At 35.5% G+C, this 5,000-nt stretch overlaps 1 long non-coding RNA gene across 1 annotated transcript in view; it reads left to right on the top strand.

Moving 5' to 3' along the window:
* Positions 1–175: 175 nt before the first annotated feature.
* Positions 176–5,000, top strand: part of LOC118763940 — a 37,539-nt gene continuing 32,714 nt past the window's right edge. The window contains exon 1 of the long non-coding RNA XR_004999712.1: positions 176–277. This is a non-coding gene — a long non-coding RNA (uncharacterized LOC118763940). The remainder of the gene's footprint in view (positions 278–5,000) is intronic.

Genomic DNA, 5,000 nt, shown 5'->3' on the forward strand with positions numbered 1-5,000 from the left:
AAACACTGGCGAAGTTGTGATAGTGGGGGGTCTTGGGGGTGGGCGGGTGTGGGTGGGCGGAGAAGGGTGTAGTAAACGTCAGACGGCGGCGGCGGCGGCTGGCAGCGGTGACGTCGGTTACACGGCGGCGACGGCGTTGAAGGCGCTAGTTGTAGTTGGGTTGGCGGCGGGGCTCAGTGAGAATGGAAGAAGTACTAGCAGCAGCAGCAGCAGCACGGCATCACCCTGCAGCAAGAGCAGCAGCAGCAGCAGCAAGTAGATCACTGATGTGATTACGGTAGGAAGCTACAACAGAATTACTAGACAAAACATTATATTATTATTATTATTATTTATTATTATTATATTTTTTTATTTTTTATTATAATTAATTTTATTATTATTACTGGGGTTGATGTTATCGACTATCTCCGTCCCCCAAATTTAAGACCTTGTGCCCATAGTAGAAAGGATTATTATATTATTATTATTATTATTATCATCATCATCATCACTATTATCTGCCTTTACGTTCTGTGTTCAATTCCGGCGAGTTCGACATTCGTCCTTTCGGGGGTCGATAAAATTAGTACCAGTTATGCACTCGGGTTGATGTAATCGACGTAATCCCTTCCTCCAAATTTGAGGCCTTGTGCTTCAGTAGAAGGATCACCATCATCATTATATAATTGCTGTTATTGTTTGTCGTCGTCGTTGTTGTTGTTGTTATTGTTGTTGTTGACCTGGCAGATTCGTTAGCGCACCGGAAAGAAATGTCCAGCGGTTTATTTCGTCCGTCTGTACTTTCTGAGTTCAAATTCTGCCGAGATCGTCCCTTACCTTCATCTTTTCTGAGTCAATATCGAAATTACCAGCTGGAGCACAGGTTCAATTGCAATCGTCTCGGGCCCTCTCCCCAAAAATTGCTGGCTGCGTGTCAAAATTTGAAACTGTTGTTGTTGTTGTTTTTATTATTATTATTTTTATTTTTATTATTATTATCATCATCATTATTATTATTATTATCATTATTTTCATTATTATCATTATTACTATTAAGGAGGCGAGCTGGCAGAATTGTTAGCGCACTGGACGAAATAATTAACCGCATTTCGCCCATCGCTACGTTCTGAGTTCAAATTCCGTCGAAGTTGACTTTCATCCTTTCATCTTTTCGGGGTCGATAAATTAAGTACCAGTCGACTCAGCCCCTCCCCTCCTCCACCAAATTGATGCCCTTGTGGCAAAATATGAACCCATTATTATTATTATTATTATTATTATTATTATTATTATTATTATTATAAGTAGTAGTAGTAGTAGTAGAAGCAAAGGCGGTGCACACATCTAGGATGGAATCAAACAAGCGGATTGGACATGAAGGGTGACAGAGAATGAAAAGAAATGGACGAAACAGGCAACGAGTGAACACGCACGCACACACACACAGAGAAACACATACACTAACACGCAGAAGATTCAGTAAAAGAAAGTGTAACAAACAAATGTAGATCATTCAGGAGTTAACAAGAGATTCTGTAGAAGGTCGACAAAAGTGCTAGACATAGCAGCTAAAAACCCGCATGTTTTATCATTTGTCTGTATTCTTCCGAAACGATTTAAGGCTGGATGAACGATACTTTGGATAATACACTCCAAGAGAAAGGTAGAGAGAGAGAGAGAGAGGGGTGTGAGAGAGAGGAAGAGTTAGAGAGAGAGAATTAGAGAGTGAGTGAGTGAGTGAGAGAAAGAGAGACAGAGTGAGTGAGAGACGGAAGGAGTTAGTTGAGAGAATTAGAGAGGGAGAGAGAGAAAAAGAGAGAAAAAGAGAGACAGATAGAGAGTGAGTGAGAGAGAGAAAATGTTAGATAGAGAATGAAAGTGAGAGAGAAAGAGAGAAAGAAAGAAAGAAAGATGGTAAGATCATAAGTATGTGTGTTTGATTTATTGTTTGTTCAATCGTGATAGACAAAGGTTAAAAAAAAAAGTGCAAAGAAAGGAAAAGAAAACACGAAGCAATAACAAAAAAAAAAAAACCCAGCAAAAACCAAGATATATAAAAAAAAAAAATTAAGAAAAAATATTTGGGGTAAAATGAAATTTTCGAAGACAGTCGAAAAATAAATAATTCAACACTGGGAAACATTCACAACAAGCATACACACACACATATGTAAACATACCATATACATACACACACACACACACATGTAAACATATCATATACATACACACACACACACCATGTAAACATACCATATACATACACACACACACATGTAAACATACCATATACACACACACACACACACACACACACACATACCATATACACACACACACATAAACATACCATATACATACACACACACACACATACCATATACACACACACACACACATATATATATATACATACATACACATGCTTATATACATAAATAAACATAAACAAACGTACACCCACATATACGTAGATACCTCTATACATACATACAGAGGCAAACATCATCGGCAAAGCATCAGAGTAAGTATTCAACATTGATAATATAACCACAAACACACACACAAACACACATACACAAACACACACACACACACACGTAAATTAAGAGGCACAGGCGTAAGCGAAAGCACACACACACACACGCACACACACGCATAAATATAAAGGTTATTTCAAAAGATAGACTAACGCAGATGTATATGCTGAGAGAGACGAGCGAGAGAGAAAAATATCGGGAGAGATAAAGTAAAGGAGCGATGCTAAAGGACAGAGGATATGCAAGTTATCTATCTACCTATCTCTCTCCCGCTCTCTCTCTCTCCCTATCTATCTATCTACCTATCTCTCTCCCTCTCCCTCTCTCCCTATCTATCTATCTATCTTATCTATCTATCATTCTATGTATCTATCTAAATATCTACCTATCGATCAGTCTATCTATAATTCGCTCTATTTATCCATCTACCTACATACACACCTGCCCACCTGCCTACATACTGATCTATCTATCTATCTATCTATCTATCTATCTATCTATCTATCTATCTATCTATCTATCTATCTATCTATCTACCTGTCTATCGATCTGTCTGTCTTTCAATCTATCTTTTTATCTATCTGGATGTTGTTTTTGATCCCTATACGTGTATCTATTCCCTGGTTTAATCATATATGTATGTATATGTATATATAATATATATATATATATATATATATCGGAACCTATGCATGAAGAAATATCCGCACGCGCGTGTGTATACCTGAGTGTGTGTGTGTGTGTGTGAGTAGATAAACATGCTTCTTAATATCATTATGCACTCAAGTATATATATATATATATATATACATATACACACACACACAAACACACGAACACACACTCATATATTTACCTACATCTCTCCCGCCTCCTCCACTATATATACATATATATACATCGATATTTACATACATGTGCATATACATACATATTGCGTGTATAATATTATATATATATATATATATATATATATATATACACCCACATATACATATGCCACACACAATCACAATGCACAACATATATATATATAATATATATATATATATATATATATATATATATAATACATACATGTATCGTGCACTCTTTAACTCATTGTTTTGCTAAAGTCATTCGAATGTCAAGCATTCTAGAAGATTGTCTTGAAGGGTTTTGTAGGGATATTTCGTCCCGTTGCTTATTTTCGAAGCTCTCATTCATTTTTGCGAAATCGCCCATATTACAAGGACGTAAACAAACCAAACACAGCTGTGTAGCTTTGGTCGCTAACGAACACAGTACTAAGCACAAATACACACACCCACACACATGAAGGCATGCGTGCATCCATACATACATACATGTACATAGATATAGACATATATATTTATATATGTTTGTATGTATATATATATATATATTATATATATATAAATATAATTAATCAATATAGGGTGGCAAAAAATTTTGTAGAATTTTTTTGCCACCAGCGGCCTAGTGGGAAAAAATTAAATAGTCATAGACCATTTTTAAGTTCAACATCACAATCAAGGAACGGCCATAATAGGCCATTCACCCACTAGAAATAACAGCCAAAGCTTCAACCGCAAAATAACATTAATTCCGTAAACCAGGAGAAAATTAAAAACTTAAAAAATTAAAAAATTACAGGGTAAATGTTTTTTAATTTTCTCCTGGTTTACGGAATTAATGTTATTTTGCGGTTGAAGCTTTGGCTGTTATTTCTAGTGGGTGAATGGCCTATTATGGCCGTTCCTTGATTGTGATATATATAAATATAAATATATATATATATATGCGTGTGTGCGTGTGCTTATATTTATATATATACACACAGACATATATATATAAATATTCCCATGCTTAAACGTACACATGCGTATATATATACACAATATGTATGTATATGTATGCGTTTTTGTGTATTTGTGTGTAAATGTGAAAAAAAAAAAAGGAGTGAGAGAGAGGAGAAAGAGAGATGAGTAAGGAAAATTAAGAACAGAGAGAGAGAGAGAGAGAGAATGAGAGTGAGCGAGAGAGCAAAGATACATAAATGTATATGAGCTTATTTCTGCTTCTCTTCGTCCCACCGCTCCACAACCGGTGTCGGTGTATTTACGTCTGCATACCTTCACGCTTCACAAAAACGCCAGATAGCATAAGTACCAACCTTTAAAAAGTAAAAGAAAAACAAAAAAAAGAACTCGAGCCATCCGTTCGATTAAAATTCATCAATGTTGTTATCCAGCATGGCCGTAGTCTATACAATTGAAGTAAATAAAAGAATTATATAAATATACGTATATATATATATATATATATATATATATATATACGTACATATATAAATGCATACAAACACCCAAACACATTCAAACATACACACACACACACACACACACATACATACACAAACAATAACAGAACTATGTGTATATACATCTTGGGGTTTCTTCCTCTATGTATTACAAT

This window comes from Octopus sinensis, linkage group LG6 (genome assembly GCF_006345805.1).
Source record: "Octopus sinensis linkage group LG6, ASM634580v1, whole genome shotgun sequence".
NCBI lineage: Eukaryota > Metazoa > Mollusca > Cephalopoda > Octopoda > Octopodidae > Octopus > Octopus sinensis.